Genomic DNA, 17,998 nt, shown 5'->3' with positions numbered 1-17,998 from the left:
TCCCCCCTCCTGTCAGGGGGTTGCAGAGCCAGAAGGTCCCCCCTGAGCCTCCTTTTCTCCAGGCTGAGCCCCCCCAGCTCCCTCAGCTGCTCTCCATAGGGTTTGTGGCTTTTTTCTTCTACATTTCTTTCAACAGTTCTGTGCTGAGGATGGTTTCGGTGCTGGACATCTTTTTTCCAGGGCCTCTAGAAGGGCTCATCTTCCATCTAACCCAGAATTTAGATTTATCGAAGTTAAAGAACCTGCTTAAGAAACTGATCATAAGTAAAACTGAAATTTTTTAATATTAATCATTATAATCTAATAAAAGTATTTAATCACCTCCCATTTCTTTTTGGCAAATATTACCATTTTAGTGACAGATATTAACTCTGCAAAGCAAAAGACTGAAAGTGATAAATAAAAAAGAAAAGGACGTTTTGGTTGTTGGTTTTTCCAAGGGAAGCATAAAAAATGATACCACATAAGTAATAATAAATGACACCATGTCAATTTATATTTTCATTATCACAAATTGTACTTCTGCCACATAATGGCAGATCTTTTAATGACCACTCATCCCTGCTACTGAAGTGTTTTGTCCTGCTGAATTATTTTAGTGTATCCTCTGGTTCCCTTTTATATTTTGTGTGTGTTTATCTGACAACTTTAACCTTGTTGCTGTTTTCAGATTGATTGGTGTGTAAATATCCTATGGTACTTTCTGCACAAATACATTAAGTTTTATTTAGGATAGACCTGTGTAAGTAGGGGAGAATAAAATCTGTGTTAATATAATTACAAAATCAGTGGAAGGGTTTAAAAATAGCTCATCTCAGATGGCATTTGATAAAGGTAATTAAAGCATGAAGAGTAATGATAAAACCCTTTTGTTCTTCTGCTCTCCTGTAGCGCTTCAGGGTTAGTATTTTACAAGCAAAACACTGGTTTCTGACCTGGAAACCTCACGGCGATGGAAACTTCTCATCTGCTGCAGAAATGGAAAAAATGTTGTTAGTCTCCTCTAAATATAGATGTTATTAAAGAAATGCACTGTTTCAAAAGGTTTGTGAGCTGATGTGTTTTACCCGTTCCTGGCAGTGCTGCATTTTTGGAAGACACAGTGTCCAGAGTGTTAATAAACTGTGTTAATGTCCCTGTGTTAATAAAAAGGGGCCTTTATTAATGCTCATGTGCATAGTTTTAGATATTAGTGGCAAATACACATCAAGGGCATGTTGAACTGAGCCCAGCAAAGGGCCACGGAGGTGATTCAGAGCTTGGAGCATCCAGTGCTCAAGGAGAGGCTGAGAGCTGGGATCATGAAGGGAAGTGAAGGGAGGGGAAGGGAAGGCTCAGTGAGGTCTTATCCTTGTGTACAAATACCTGGTGACAGGGCTGGTAAGGAGACAAGGCAGACAGTGTTACCCAGTGTCAGTGGGCACAGACTGAAATACAGGATATTCTGTTTAATGATCAGAAAAAACATGTTACCGTGAGCACTGGGAAATACAGGACAAGGCAGCTGAATCTCCATCCATGGAGATACTCAAGCCTTGCCTGGATGTGGTCCTGAGCAACCTGCTGTGAGCAGGGGTTGGACTGGCCAGTCTCCAGAGGTCCCTTCAAACCTCAAAAGCTCTGTGACTCTGCTTCAGTCGCAGACCTTTAAAATTGCAGATGAATTTCACTGTTTATTTCTGTACTGTTAAGAGGTTTTTTTAAGCTATGTTGATTATACCTCAAGTTTTTCATGAATTATTATTCTCAGTGCTTGGAAGAAACCTTATCTGTGCTTTTTTTTGCTTATTCAGGCAGGTGAATTTATCTTTTCAGGGATGAGCTGCAAGTTTCACAAAGGATGTGTTTTATCCAATTTGGCAGTCTGAACATATAATTGAAACAAAATCATTGATAGAGTCACGTATGAGAAACTACAATTCTGTAGCTGCCTAGAAAGAGGGAATTAATGTTCCTGTTTCACTGGAGCGAATTCCCATGGGAAGCAAAAGTGGATATTTAAAGTGTCAAGAGTGTGCAAGTTAACAGTAGAGTATGTTAGAGATTACCTTGTCAGAGAGATTACCTTGTAAAAAGTAAATGTGAATATTTGCTATCTCCTCCTACTGACTTGCTCTGTAGATACTAAAGTGACTGCTACTCACCAGGTACTCACTCTGCTCCCAGACTAATCTTTGTGTGGAGGCAGGTTTGGTGAGCGCTCACGCAGTGCAAGTGGGAAGGCTTTGGAAGATCCTGGCTGTTGTCAGGGAAAAAATATTGATCCTCAGCTGCCATCCTTCGGAACCGGTACCTCTAGTGAGGCCCTGGCACAGGCTGCCCAGAGAAGCTGTGGCTGCCCCATCCCTGCAAGTTTCCAAGGCCAGCTTGGACGGGACTTGGAGCAACCTGGTCTTCTTTCTTCTTCTTCCCTTCTCCACGTCTTCTTGGAGAATTCTAATCCTTATGACAAAGATCCTGAATAGATGCAGAAACCAGTACTACTGGTTTAAAAGTAGGTTGGAGCAATGCTGAAGACATTTATGTCGAGGCTGTAAAATTACTCAGCTCTTCAAAGATCTTGATAGGGTAAACAAAAGGTTATTACTTCATGTTGTTTTTTCTTAGTGAAAAAGCTTTGGGTAGTTATGGTTTATGGCAAAGCGGTTTTTGTATCAAAATGATAGAAAAATAAGATTTCCAGTATTAAAAAAATACCAGTGTATCAAGACAAACAACCCATGATCTAATTGCAGAAGAAAAGTGCTGACCTTAAACAATTTGGAGATTTTATGAGTATAGAACGAGGACAATCATAGAAACATGTCTCCCTCTTGATTGACTACGCCTGGGTTGCACTCTGGCCTTCTCTTTCTCTGGTTAGACTGCCCTGGCCTTTCCTCCTGTCACAGGCTCCAGCCTCCAGCCATCCTGGTGGATCCCAGCTGTTCCCTCCCTACGGTGCAGTTGCAACAGCGATGGAGCTGACGGGCCTGACCCAGGGCATGCTCGGTTCCACGTGCAGGATCCAGGTGCTGAGTGCAGAAGTATTATCAGTGCCTGTGGTCTGCATCGTAGGATGGATACAGGAGCAAGCAGGGAAGGGAGGGATCTGCATTCAAAGCATCAAGAATTTTGGGGAATACGTGTGGGATATGACAGATATACTCAGAACGACATTGTTTAAAAAAAACCCCAGTGTGTGCATTCTCAATCTATTGACTACAACTCTACATGGATCTATTTATAAATATAAGCAATCTATTGCTGAATTTTATGTAACTTCTGAATAGTGATGTCAGAATCTTCAGGTAGAGATTGCTTTTATTTGAGAACAGTGTGGCCATGTGGCTAGATCAAATTCAAATATCATAGAACCATTGAATAATTTAGATTAGAAGGACTCTTGAAGCTCATCTCATTCCACCCCCTGCCATGGGCAGGGACACTTTATACTAGCCCAGGTTGTTCTAAGCCCCGTCCAACCTGGCCTTAAACGCTTCCAGTATAATGTCTTTTTCCCAAATTAGCAACACTGTTTATCAGTGCCAGACAATAATTTTGTAGTCAGTTCAGTCTGTTTTGCAGCGAAATCATGTGTTTCTCAGCCCTGGTGGTCGTGTGAGCTCACAGAGGTCACATCGTTCCACAGGGTGGGCATTGCATGAAATGTGTTAACTGAAGATGTACCAACAGCATGAGGGTTTGCTTCCGAAATTCCGAGCTGTCTGGATTACTCTGGAAGGGAAATGGTGCTTTCCTGTCATTCTTCTGTCTTGAAACAGCAGCGACAGGGTCTGCCCTGGTGTCTGTGAGCTGCTGTGGAGGCGGTGGACAGGGCGGAAGGGCTGGCGAGAAGAGGGCAAGCCCTGGTCTCTTACCTCGCTCCGAATTCTTGGTGCTGACTCACTCAGAACATTAGATTTGGCTCCCCAGCTGGATTATTTTTGGCTACGGCAGTTGGTATTTGAGGTTTATTTTTACCCATTCCTAATTTCTGTGAAACTGAAAGCAAGAACGGTGTCATGTGAGGAGCCGTGGCCCGAGCAGCGCCCGCAGACTGTGCCCGGCGCTATTAATTATGACTTACACAGATTCCCTCGGCCCGTTCCCTTGCAGTAATGACTACCAAAGCAGCAGTTAATTACAGCGGTCCCAGGTTTGCTGCTCACCTCATTATGTGTGCCTGGCAGTGTGCTCCTGCAGGCCTGGCAGAGGGTCCGGCTGCGCCGGCAGCACAGGGATGGCACGGCAGATGGGAGCAGCTATTTATAGCTCCAGACGAGCTGCCCAGGGTGAGCGCTGCCCAGAGAGTCTGGCAGCATTGTTTTCAGCTATTATGGCACCGGGAAGCAATTTCAGATGGGGGAAAAAAAATAAAAAGAAGTCAGAATTTGCATTCCTCAGAAGCTGCCCTGGAAATGCCAAAGGCACACTTAGTATCAGTTTTTCTGTGGATTTTTCTATCCTGTATCAATAATTTTCTGTCCAGTGGAAGCTTTTTTCCCCATCTTGATCTCTGTCCTCTCTGCACCAGTCGCCCCAAAACCTCCCACATCCAGCCTGCCTCCGGCTTTGGAGCCCTGGCCCTGGCTGAGCTGGAAGAATTTATTGTGCTGTGGAAGTTGTGCTGCCATGGCAACTCAGGCACACGGAATCTTAATTGCAAGGCACAATGTATGTTTATGAAAATAATTAATAAAAATGCGAACAGGGTGTTTTTATTACATTAGCGGTATCTTTTGTGCTGTGCTGCTCACTCTTGTTTGTTTGCACAACAGGAATTCAGTGAGGTGGGGGGAGTAAAATTAAATTTATAATTTTATATTTTACTGTTTTCATTGTGAAGTTTGGGGGGTTGTTTGTTGTATTTTTTGTTTAAAATCAGATCAGATGAAACATGGGTTTTTTCAGTGTTTACCCTAAGTGTGAGTGGTTGATTTGGAGTTAGCTGGCATTTGTATCAAAAGTAAACAATATGTACAGAATGATTTCCTACCAAAGCAGTGGGACTCATGCAGTCAGATGCCTGCAGTCCTGCAGATCCATGTGCCCAGCTGCCAGGAAGGAGCCTGTGAGGAGGAAGTTAGATAAGGAGAGATTACCCGAAGTTTTGTATTATCCGAGGAAACTTCCCTTCCCTCGCAGGCACTGCTACCTTGTCAGTGCTGTGCAGGTGTCTCCAGGTGCTGGTGCTGCTGTGCCAGAGCCTCCTGCTCCCCTCCGTGCCTCGAGCACCACAGCCATGTTTCCATGGAATAACACAGGACTGGAGACACAAGGCTGTCGAGAACTCCAAATGGAGGCGTAAGGCACTGTGCCTAATCTGTGCTGGAGGTGAATTTTCTTGCTTCATCTTACTGACAATTAAAGCCTGTCATGTGGTTTTGTTATTTTTTTTACTGTAAACCATGCACTAATTCTGTCTTCTTGCGAGTAGTTAATATTGTTTGTTATGAAGTATTTTAGATTTCTGTTTTAAAAAGAATTACACACAACGCAATAAAATATAGACTTTTTGTTTTGAATTGAATGTGGCAGTGACATAGTGATGGAGATGGGGTAACTCTATTTAGTTATTCCACATTTTCTTCATTTCTCTCTGACCCTCAAGCATGAAGATTTTAATGCTGTAGCTGCCAGCAAAGTGAAATGTCATCTAAGTCATTACCATCATTTTCCCCCTGTAAGTGCAATATATGAATTTAAATGCTAATGAGGGGAATTTTTTTTAAAGTGTGTTGCCCTGTAAAGTTTCTTTTAAAAATAACAAAACTGAGCAAGGCTCTTTCCTTTAAAAAATGAATATTATGTGATACCAACTGATTTTTATATTGAGACAGGAAAGTCACCCACAGTTCAATTAAATCTCTGTATGTCATTGTTTGCTACAGACTTTCTCAGGTGTTCACAAAATAGTACCTCTGTTATGTTACATTGTGCATATATTATGCTGGCTAAATGATTTTATTGCTGTGTGATAGCTTTCAAATGGCTGGGAAAACAAAAATACATTCTGCTCATTAAAGGGTTGTGTATCAAGTTCAACTTCATTAGTTTTGATTAGGACTGAGTCTGTGCCATCTGTGCTGTCAGTGTCGTACGTCTCTCACAGAAAAGATGAGAGACTGGAAATCCAATTCTCTCCTGGTGCATCGCCCTCTTACTTGGTGTGGTTTTGTACAAAATTAACTTGGCTGGATTCCATTTCTTTGTAGCTGAGCTTTTTATTTTTGGCTTCAGTTACCTGGCAGGGGAGTCTTGGGGCCAAGTTTTGATCTTCTGTGCCTGACTGGTTACCATGCAAATTTTATTTTTTAAAGCTTTAAGTGCATTGGTTTCAATGCCGTTTGAAAACTAAGAAACACCACAGTGTGATATCGCTGCGTTTGGAAATTAGAACTGTTGTCATCTGGGATAATACCGAAACTACTTAGAGGGGGCAAATAAAATAGTATTATTGGTTGCTAGAAATGCAGACAACTTTCTTGAGCAGAGAGAGCTCCCTAATGTTATGGGGAGCACTGGGGGAAGGCAGGAGGCACTTAAATCTCCAAGAGATGGTAATGAGCTACCAAGAGTCAGGCAAACCCAATCTCTTTGTTGTTCACAGATGAGCATTCCTGCACTGCTCCATCAGATAGAATTCTTTGGAGAGATATGTATATATATATTTAAGAGACAGAAGTGACTGTAGCAGATACACAGGTGAGATTGTGTCAAACCTACTAACGGATCATGCCAGGTCCTGCCTGAGCTCTCATTTTGGGGAAGCAGCTCCTGTGCCAAGTGTTCTTTCCAGTACTTCCAGTTGCAGAAGCTCTTTAAACTTTGTCCTGGGTGAAATGTGGAGTGGCACATCCCTGCTGCTTTTTGCGAAGCTGATGGAGAGCAAGTTCCCTGAGAGCTCCAGCTGCTCTGGGTTGGGGTGGCTGCAGTCCTGACCCTTCGCCTGCCCTGGCTGCCCCTTCCCACCTCTGCTGCTTCACCCCCGCCACCGGAGCTTGTGTGGGCAGCCGGGAGGAGACATCAGGGAGCTGACCTGGATGGAAATTAATGATATATTTTCCTCTGGGGTAGCTGTGGCCTAGATTAGTTCATCGTATGATTAGATAAGTGCTGGTGCTGGCTTGGGGGAGCGTGTGGGATGCACAGCCAAGGGGAGGAGCAGCACGAGCTGGGCACAGCGGGATTGCCACGTGCCACAGCTCCAGGATATGGGATTCTGGGAGGGGATGGCTAATCCAGACAGAGGTTAGTTTGCCCTTTGACTGGAAGTGATGTTCAGTATGATAATCCCCTTAATTTCAGATAGGATTATGATTTCTTCTTAGGGTTAAATTGTCATCTCTTGGTCTTTCAAAAGTCGTTCTAAAGTAAAAACCACAATTCTACAAGTTATTGACCTTGGTTTTTGTGAGGGGCCGTGCAGGTTGGCACTGCATGCTTTTCCATAATGGCAATTAGATCATCACGAATTAAAAGATTCCTTGAAAAGTTCTAGTAGCTTTGCTGACAAAAAGTAACAACAGAACCCAGGCGGTATCTTTAGTGACTTCACTTGTGCCTCTGGTGTTAAAAACGCCTTAAAATGTGGGGTTTAGACAACTCCTGGATGCAGTTTTATTTTGACTAGCTGGGATAAATCCCTTTCTTGGCTTTCTCCCTTTCTCTTTGAAGTGATGGGTGGGAACTGCTGAGCGGCCTCCTGGAATTGCTGCCTGCCCCTGGTAAGAGCTGCTCTTTTCCTCTTTCTGGGAGCCAGCTGGAAAATAAGTAGTAAGCCTAACGAAGCATGAAGAATTATTGGCCTACAAATTAACAGTTAAATACTTCTGGTTGTTGGTTTGGTTTTTTTGTGTGAACATCCACAAATACATGTTTGTTCTCTCAAAAAAACAACTCCGCAGCATCACTGACCATCTCTAGGCTATCCGCTAGAAAATAGGTGTGAAAAATACCTTTGAAAAATGCATTTGCTCTGCACCTGCAGTGAGAATAATGCACTTTGGTCTGTATTTAAAGTGTGTTCAGTGTACTTTAAATGTAGTATTTTTGTATCAGTTACCAGTTTTGATTTATTTCATGAAGACAGAGACCTCTGCCAACCCCAAACACCTGCTTTGCTGCTGTGATGGTCACAGTGCCAGTGTTGATGTGGGTTACCTTAACTCACGCTGGTGTTGTTTGGGAGTGTTTATTTCGTATTTCTCTTCCCTGTTTTTGTTCAGAGGTTTCCCAGTGCTGTTTACTTCTGTCTTGCAAGGTTCCTCCTCTCACCCTGTCAATTATTCATGAGGTCTGCTCTTGGAGCATTTGTTCGTAATGAATAATTTCAAAGACAAATAAAAGACCCCTCTGCAAATTTAATGTATTGCCCTTTTGTAGTGTGTTATATTGCTTTCTTGGAATGGTGCACTGGGAAAAACAATCCAAAGCAAAAGCTATTTTGTTTGAAGTTTTATGCATTATGTATATTTTTTTCTGTGAAGCTACAATATGTGACATATTTAGGATGACTGTGAATAATAGGAATTATGTCATTTGCAAATGGCAAAACAAATGCTTGTTTTAAGTTAGAATTTTATATTTTAGTATTTTGGGTTTATGTGTTAAAGGACACGCAAGCAAAACATCAGGAGGAATTAAAATAAATTCTATGCTTAGAAGTAAAAAAATGTAGTTTGACAAATAGTCTGAAAAGGAAATACTTTCTTTTGATAATGTGCTTTTTTAACTTATGATTGACTTCACTGCAGAGAGGGATATCTTCTTATTAATGTAGTTACAATCTAAAATATGGATTGTTTAATTATATGATGAGCCTGAGAACTAAGGACAGCTGGTGCCATGGGTTGATTTTTTTCCTCTTCATAGCCCAACCTCAGATGTGCTTCCTGGAGGAAGGGATAATCCTTAGGCACCTGGGAAATACGCTGTTAACGTGTCTCCTTGACATCGTGAACCTGCACTTTTTGTGTTTTCAGAGGAAAGGTGGAAACTCCATCTGCTCTAAGTCATCCTTGAGGTGAGCTCAGGAGTCAGGGGTGTCCCCTCTTTTCTTTCTCTCCACTTTCATATCACTTAATTTCCCCTTTTTTTGATATGTAGCTGACACTGCTGCTCGGATTGGGAAGAGCTTTTAGGTAATTTTTCTACCATTTACTTTGAAACAGCAAATTTAGCTGCAGCAAAACTATGTAATTTTAAAATCTGTTTTGAGACTAAACTTCTCTATTTTGTCTTTTTTACTGTGATACAAAGCAAGGCTGAACTAAAAATAACAGGCTGTGAACTTTAATGTTGTTAACTGCTGATTGAGCCACTGTCACACTGCATCAGGTTTCAGGACCAACAATGTGCAGGTAGGTTTAGTGGCATTAAAAAAAGGTTAGATAAAAGCTTTTCAATTATAAAACCAGAATTATCTGCTAAATGAATAGCTCCCTACCTTGCTCTGAGATACATTTTGTAATTTGTTTATTTAAATTTTCATTCTGAATAGAACACCCTAGTTTTCTGAAAGCTTTGCAAGAAATTGTGCATCAAGTAAAATATTTTGGAATTAAAATATTTTCTGATTAAAAGAGAACTTGGGGAAATGGCAGCTGTCATGTAGCAGAGCAGAACTGTAGAATGAGAGACTCCAGGTGTTTTTCTGGACAAGTATTTTTTGCCTATGAACAGCAATCTGTGTTTACACCCACTGATTCTTTGCAGGAAAAGCTACAGGGACTTCATGGAAAACTTTGTACCATACTCTGTTTAGACTCGGATCTGGTTTTATCTATTTTTGATGTTTTCCATCTTTTATATTCTATCTTGATAGACACATATAATGGGACGTTAATCTTTTCCCTCTGCTTAATCTCTCTATGAGAGGCTGTAACCTACTTTCTGTAACAGTAAATTTAGTTTTCTGTCTTGATCTTGGGAAGGTGAAAGTGCTGGTGAGACTCAATATTGCTAATGCCCTGATTAGCGTTTGTTCTGGCTGTTAAGATAATGAGCCTGGTTTTTGTAGGAGCAAAGTCATTTAGATGGATTGCTAGACCAGGCACACCTGCCTTTTGAGTCATAGTTATAAAGTGGTTTGGGGAGCTTTTCAGTTGCAAAATGCACACTAAGGATGTTCACCATGATGCTGTTGGCATATCCCAAAAGAAATGTGGGAATTTTATTGGCTTTTTCCTAAGGAGGGCTCTGTTTGTGTTCCACTCAGCTAGTAGAAATGTCCCTCTGACTGTGCTCTGAGCTCCTCTGGGCTGTGTGCCCTCAAAGCTGGCTGTGATTTGGAAGCCTCTGTGCTCTCCTGAAGGCATCAGACGGGAATTGCAGGATCAGAGGGGTGAGTAGAGGGCCGAGGGTTGGATCTATGAAGTTTTAGAATAAAATGGAATAACCTAGTTCTGTTGGAAGGCACCTGCAACAATCGTTCAAGTAAATACTTTAGGGCTGACCAAAAGCTAGGGGCATTGTTCCAATGCTCTTACCATCAAAAGCACTGGATACCTGTGTAAGGCAGCAAAATGAGATGCCAGTTACAACAGGCTGTGCAGCTTTATCATCCTTCTGCTCCACAGAGCAGGTTTTCCAACAACAGTGTAATAGGATGGCTGTGCTACAGTCCTTATGATGACTTATTGCAGTTTGGTTTTTTCTTTGTTTGTTTTTTAATGTTTTCCTCACTGTTTCTTATACATGAGCTAAAGTTTCAGCAACTGCCAGCAGCACGTGCAGCCTTCAGTAAGCCAATGTTTTATATGAGTCCCCTTGAGTGAGGAAAGGTTTCTCCCTCCACTGAACTGAGCTGCTCAGAAGGTTTGTCCTGGCCTGAAATGAAGGCATTTCCAGAACCCGTGGCAGGAGAGTCCCAATTTCACACATTTGCTACGTAGGGTTGTTTGTGTCTCAGTTTAGATGCACATCATGTTTTAAGGAAAGGATATCAGCTCTCCTGCTTATTGGTACTTTTTTTGGCACTAGCTTGTTTTTATGTCATCGTGTGAAGTAGTTTGGTCTTAACTGTTTAGTCCTTACTTTACCATTGGGAAAAGAATGTATTTGAGTATCATTTGATATTCTTTGGGATTTACTTAATCCTCTGACCGTGCTATGTGCTCCTTGAAAGTAATAATATGCATGTTCTTACAAACCTATATGGTATCTAGTTTTAAAACAGTACTAAATACCAGTTTATAGAAAGAAAGAATTAACACAGATTGCTTTTTATGCTCAAGATTGAACTTTCCATGCTGAACATTCTGAACTGTGGGTGGATCTCATTTTGATAAGCCAAGTGACCCAGAGTATTATAGGCTATTAGTCTGTAAATGCATAGGTACCTAAAGGCCTCTTGGTATTCCAGGAAGAACAGCCTCTGAAAATAGAAAAGATATAAACTGCATGGGTCTCATAAGTATTGCTTACATGGAGATATGGATGGCACATATAAATACATGGAAAGGGATGTACAAATGAACATATGATGTTACAGAATTGTGGAGTCAGGTAGTAAGAAGCTATCTTTGCTTTCAGTGTTCTCTGATATGCATTTGTACACTTTTAAATGGCTCTTTTTGATTAATATTTCCCTGAATTTGCCAGTTAAGAGTTGTCTGTGGTGAGAAAAATGGCAAACAGGCTGTTAAAGCCCTGTGAGGGAAGTGTGAAGGAGGGAAGGTCATGTAGATAAGGAATTGCACATTATAACCAGATGAGATCTGAAAGGGTCAATTAAGAAACAGGCTAGGGAAGTGTAATGCAAGATACAGCAATTCCTGTTGGAAAGAGTGATGGAAACACGGCCAAGCGGGTTCTTTTCAGGAGTACCTGTAAGTGTCCAGATCAGAGAGTACTGCAGTGCACTCCCAGCTTTTTCAGTTGTCCTTTCTGGCTGCAGTAATTAAGTACAAGAAGTGAGCAGTAGTGTCTTAAAGAGCCAGTATCTACTTTGTACTTAAATAAGACCAAAGCAGATAAGCAACTCTAAGTTTAAATTTTAATCTGCATCAGCTGGATATTGTAGGAATTGAAGAATTCTTGAACCGGTAGGATTGCTTTAATAGTCTAGTATATGTTTGTAATATTCAAGAAGGAAAAAACCCTTTTTATGTCTCTAATAGCTGTGACTAGATTTTATTAAGTTTATAGCTTGCATGTTATAAAGCTAATTTGGATTTTCCTTCAAACTGATTTTAATGGATTTAAATGAAGATAAGCTATTTAATTTATAGCTTCCCTTTGTGAGTCAATGAGAACTAAATATAATCTGATACTTCTCACATCTCCCATCCTTTATCTTGTTTTATTTCTTCTTAGTCCTCTGCATTTCACCACCTCTGCATGTCTTCATTTCTGTCCCTTCTGTTTGGTTGTTTCCCTTTCTCCTGGCTTAGATTTTTCTCTGTCCCGTATTTCAGTCCCTGCTTGCTGCTCATTCCCCGCTGACTCTTCTGCACAGGGGGAGACCGGTAGAACTTCTTCCCCATTTTGAGATGCTGACCATAAGCACATTTGTGAAGTATTTGAGGTGGTTTAACCACAAGTTGGAGCTTCTCCTTCACCTCAGGCAAATAAACACAGCATATAGTAACAAAACTTCATGAGAAGTGTTTTTTCTGGAAAGCCAAAAGGGAAGAAAGGGGAGGAGGAAAAGCTCACCCAAGGTTACCCCTCTGTGTAACTCTGACTCTGTGTTATCCCTCATATGGCAAAACATTTGCAAATAGCAGCTTCCCTTGATCTCTCCTGATTTATGAGGAGTCATTTCTCTTGGCAGTTTGGAGAAGGTCTCAGGAGTCCCAAGTTCCTTTCCAGCCAGCCCTGCTGAGCCTTGGAGGAGTCCTCATTGTGCCTTTCCAGTTCCCTGTTATTCCTCATTACAGGATGCCCGTTCCGTTACTGCTTCTGCCTTCTGCCAATACCTTTTCAGATGTTCCTGGAGCTGAAAAGGATATGGGGACATGGAAGTTGCTAAGTCAGTTTAATTCTCTGGGTTTTGTGGTTGAGGTCTTTTTTTTATTTTTGAGGTGGTTTTTGGCAGACTATGTAGTAGAACCTGGTGTGTGAGAATTAACTGTTAATATAACCTCATTTAACAAACGGAGGAGGGATTTTCTTTCTGTTCAGTGTAATGATCTAGAAACATGCTAAACAAACCCTGCAGATCATAAAATTGTGGTTAATTGATGGTGACCCTTGAAAAGTATTGTAAGAAAATACACTTCACTCCAGCTATGGGACTTCTCTTGGGTGGTAAATTTAGTAAGTAAAGTAGAGTAAATTTAGCTTTGCTTAAAAGGTCCATGGTTGCTGGCTTTGATGTAGACTTGAACATCCTGAGTTACATAACTGAGCCATGTTAGGACTGCAAATGCATGGAAGGCGCTTCTGTAGCATTAAAACTAAGCGTTGTGTCATCGTATTTTTTTTCAGAAATATCTTTTATATGAAGGAATTAGTGTCTCTTTGTGGTTTGTTTTCATTTTATCATTATAACTTGCTTTATTCTTTCATGCCTGAGGGTTTATGCTGAAATGAGCTAATTGCATCTTATGATGATGAAAGTAGCTGGTTTTATATGTCTCATGGTTATTCCTTGTTCCTTATGGGATGAGGAATCATCTGTTTTCCTCTTTGTATTGCTCATTGGCAGAAATGTCAGAGGTGCCGAGAAGGCACTGTTGGTTCACTTAGAATTAGCATATTTAAACAGATTTACTTCTGTTCTGTCACGGAGAGTGTTTGCATAGACATCGACAGAAATTCTGTTCATGTGTTATTCTGAAAATGAAGGGATTCAGTGAGAGATCATTGAGAAGTAACAGGATTATCTGTAAACCCAGATAACCTCCCTATTACAGTCAGAATAATTGGAATAGCTAAACTTAATCATTAAATAAGGAGTGGACATAGGCTGCCTTGGTTTCTGACAAAGAGAGAGAACAGCTAAAATATCCCTTCTTTTTCCGTACAGTGCCTGTATAAAGTGCTTGATAAATGTTCAGATGCACTAAAAAGCAGTATATAGGAGACTGGTAACTCTTGAAACTAAATGAGGGTTATTTTAGTGCACTGTGCTGTCCTTGCACTGTCTGGTCGTTGTGGTTCTGACCCATGTGTGACCAGATAAATACTGTCTAATGTCAGGGCTGTATTGATCTCAACCTGAGGAGGCACCGGATCGAAAGCGAATTTCAGCTTTCCAACAATAGGAATAAACCAGATCAATACACAAAGGCAAAAGTGGAGGTGGTTGTGGTGATTCACACACAGCCCCACAGGTCCTAGTTACATACAGAGCTCTGCAGCATGGCCCTTCCTTTGTCTCTCTGCTGGGAAGGGTGGGACTTTGAGGTCTCAGGGAAGCTGAATTCAGGGATCTCTATATCCTGAACGTGCTGGTTTTGCTTGAGAATTAGAGGCACAGAATGAGCTGGTTGGCACAGCAGTTTGTAACACCTTTAGAGACTCAAGGCAAGGGCCAGTGAGAAGGTGAAGGTACTGGAGCATCTCTCCTGCAAAGAAAGCTGGGGTTGCTCGTCCTGGAGCAGAAAGGCTCAAGGGGATCGTATCAGTGCATGTAAGTACCTGAAGGGAGGTTGTAAAGAAGGCAGAGCCAGGCTGTGCTCAGCAGTGCTCAGCAAGAGGAGCAGAGGCAGTGGGCGCACAGGAGGCTCCACTGGCACATACAAACTCCTCACTGTGAGGGGGAGCAGGGACAGGCTGCCCGGGGGGTTGTGGAGTTTTCATTGTTAGAGACGTTCAAAACCTGATTGCACATGGTCCTGGGCAACCAACCCTGCTTGAGCAGGCAGGTTGGATCAGGTGACCTCCAGAGGTCCTTTCCCACCTCAAACAATTGTGATTCTTCCATTACTTTTGTTCATTAGTTCATCTAAAATTGTGTTAAAGACTTCTAGCAATAAGCTTATTGTGAGCCTTGGTAGAATCTGCCTAAACCTACTTTTAGCTGTCCCTGTGTGCTGCATTCCCTCTCCTTGCAGCTGGGAGAAGACTTGAGGAAAGGGTTAAGGGAGATCTGTGGTCTCCTTGTATCAGCATCTCCAAATTGCTTATGCTCCTGATTCATCTTGCAGCCAACTCCAGAGCTGCATTCCCATACACGTCTCCTGCAGTGGTGGCTGCTCAGCACGGACCTGGGTGGCTGCAGGTTCAGCAGCTGTCTCTGCAGGATTCAGCAAGGAATTGTAGATGAATAGGACTTCTTAAAATAAAGTTGTGTAAAAACCAGGAATAAAATAGAATAAAGCATTAAGGGCACTGATATACTACTGGCCTTATCTAGCTTTTCCTTTCAGTACAGTGTTCTGGTATCTCCATAATTACATTCACGTTCTGACAGAGGCAGGCATGAAAACCACATGCTTGCATTCCTCTCCTTTTTGCTGCTTGCCTGGCTGGCCTTCAGCTTGTGCCATGTAGTGTTTCCTCAGGCTGGACTAAAGACTCCTAGATCTTCTTGAAAAGTGGTTTTGATGTTTTATGCTCCCAAAAAGTCAGAGTCTTTGGTCTGTTGGTCTGATGTCAATGCTCAGTGATGCAAAGCGTTCTCAAATCAGCAAACCCATGAGATTTTGGATTTCTTAGAGAAGATTAATTTATAATGGAATTGTTGATTTTAGTAGTCCTGCAAGATGAGTAGTTCAAAAAAGGACATTCTTCCAGATAACAGGGTGACTTCATAGAAAATGTAAAGGTGGTGTTGTCACAGCAAGTGTTAAAATTAAGTGTCCAGGATATCAAATGACTGCTGAATTATGGAGCAGTTGTCAGAGAGTGGGTCTGGGAGATAACTGAGTTGGTGTGTTAACACTGCAGCTGGCCCTGGGTCTTCCTGAAGTGTTTCTGTCCGGAGTATTGGAAGAACTCCACTGTTTAAGAAAATGAGGGACAGATGTTTCTTTTTTGAAGAAACAGTCTGTGCACTTCAACAAATACAAACCTGAGAGGCTTTCTAAAATCAGTCTATTGGCAAATCTTTATCTGAGCATGCTGCAAGGCACTTCCTCCTTGTTAAAATCAGTGACACTGAACTGGATAAACTTCCTTGATATTGCAGCATTTTCTCTCTTTATTAACGTTTTACCAGCAGCAATACAGATGCCAAAGGTCAGGGAGGCCCTAGGTAGCTACAGATTTTGTTGGAATTCTTTCTTACACCTGGAGTCACTCGGCTTGTAAAGGAGAAGTCAAGCAACTCTGGAAAGCAGACCTTCCTTTAAAATCTTAAATGGACTGGTTATATTGATCATGTAATCTTTTGATGGCCAGAAGTAGGTTTAATTTCAGAATTTGTAAAAATGTGTTGAAAGAAACACTGACTAGAAAGACAGCTCCTTTGTCAGTGAGGCTGCAGGAAACTAATATTCTAAGACCTAGATTTTGTTTTTTAAAGATTTGAGTTTTTTAAAGAGTAACCATATTTTTATTTTTTATACTTCTTGTAGTGAAGATTTCTAGGCACTTGTTTAAAAGTAAAGTAAGTTTTGTAGCACCATCAATTGAGATAGATAAATAGGAGTTGAGGATTCAAATATATCCCTTTTTCCATGTTCCCTAAACAGTTTCCCATGATTTTTCCACATACTGAGGCAGCTAAGTATTGTTTGTTTGAATCAACCTCTCCGCTTGATTCTGGAAATTACCCCATGAGTTGGTGGTAGAGTCAGAAATATTTGAATTTCAAATTGCAGATTATTACAAGAACAGTTTTTCCAATCTTGACACGTGCAGTTGTGTCTCTAACAGAGGAGACATAATCAGAAAACTAATCTGAAAATTAGCAAACCAGAAGAAACTTGGGCAAAATTCCTTGCTCCAGGGGTAAATCTGTGGGTTACCTTTTTGACTTGTCCGATTATGAGGTGGTGCCTGTAACACATCTCAGAGAAAGCACATCTCAGATGGTGACGAGTAAACTGGATAACATGGCTTTTGCTCGGGGTGATCTGTGTTCATGTCCTCCAGAGAGGCATCCTTCCTAAGTAAGAGCCATTAAAAACCAGATCAAACCTCAGACAAGATCCGGTGCTTAAAACAATTCCCTTCAACCTCTAACAAAAGAATGCTGGATGTCGTATCTGCTAAAGATCGTGTGACCCAAATAAAGCCCCAAACATAATAAAACAGAAACTGAAATACTGTGATTTCTGCAATCAGATGTGCATGGCCCTTCCTGCCAACTATAAATCGTGTGGGGAAAAAAGTACCCAAACCCCATCAGGTGGTGTACAGAGCATCTCACTTCTTGTGAGAAATCAGGGAACTCCCAGGATAAGGGTGTTAAAGAGTAACTCTGGATTCACAGTGCTCCATGCCAGTGGCAAAAAATTCAGCCTGGTACTTTCAGACGTTGATCTGTTGCCCAGTAGCACAAAGAGTGTTTTTCTTTTGACAACTACTCTGAGAGAGGATATGGCAGAGTAAGGGGAATAAATTATGTATCAGTAGCAGAGGAGAGAGGGAGCGTGTCCAGAATGGGAGAGGGAGAAGGAAAACAAACCACAAACATAGTAAAGGTCATGGATATTGTTTGTTTTTCAGAACAAGAGAGTTTATGCAGAATTGATTGTTTTGTGTCTGATCTAGTTTTGCTGTGATTTTTTACAGAAAAATGTCATCTCTTCTGTTGCTGATTGATAGCTCAACCCTGTTAAGGGCTGAGCTGTTTCTACCTTACCTCTGTGACTGCTGCAGTGGAGAATCTAGAGTGGTTTGGGTTGGAAGGGATCTTAAAGCTCATCCCGTCCCACCCCCTGCCATGGGCAGGGACACCTTCCACTAGCCCAGGTTACTCCAGCCCTGTCCAACCTGGCCTTGGACACTTGCAGGGGCGGGGCAGCCACAGCTTCTCTGGGCAACCTGTGCCAGGGCCTCCCCACCCTCACAGGGAAGGATTTCTTCTGTATATTTAACCCAAATTTCCCCTCTTTCAGTTTGAACCCATTCCCCCTTGTCCTGTCACTCCAGTTCCTGATGAAGAGTCCCTCTCTGG

The 17,998-nt window shown here is 41.7% G+C and overlaps 1 protein-coding gene and 1 long non-coding RNA gene across 7 annotated transcripts in view; both read left to right on the top strand.

Annotated features, from left to right (window-relative positions):
• RABGAP1L (RAB GTPase activating protein 1 like) overlaps window positions 1–17,998 on the top strand; it is a 234,381-nt gene that overhangs the window by 100,546 nt on the left and 115,837 nt on the right. The gene's annotated exons all lie outside the window — the stretch shown is intronic.
• On the top strand, window positions 6,668–8,918 carry LOC115307902. Its single transcript, XR_003916260.1, has 3 exons — window positions 6,668–6,687; window positions 7,660–7,709; window positions 8,857–8,918. It is a non-coding gene; the product is annotated as an uncharacterized LOC115307902 (long non-coding RNA).

The sequence above is a fragment of the Manacus vitellinus genome, unplaced genomic scaffold, assembly GCF_001715985.3.
Source record: "Manacus vitellinus isolate BGI_N305 unplaced genomic scaffold, ASM171598v3 scaffold_68_pilon, whole genome shotgun sequence".
Taxonomy (NCBI): Eukaryota; Metazoa; Chordata; class Aves; order Passeriformes; family Pipridae; genus Manacus; species Manacus vitellinus.
The sequence above is the reverse complement of the archived record's forward strand: the minus strand, read 5'-3'. Positions and strand labels throughout refer to the sequence as shown.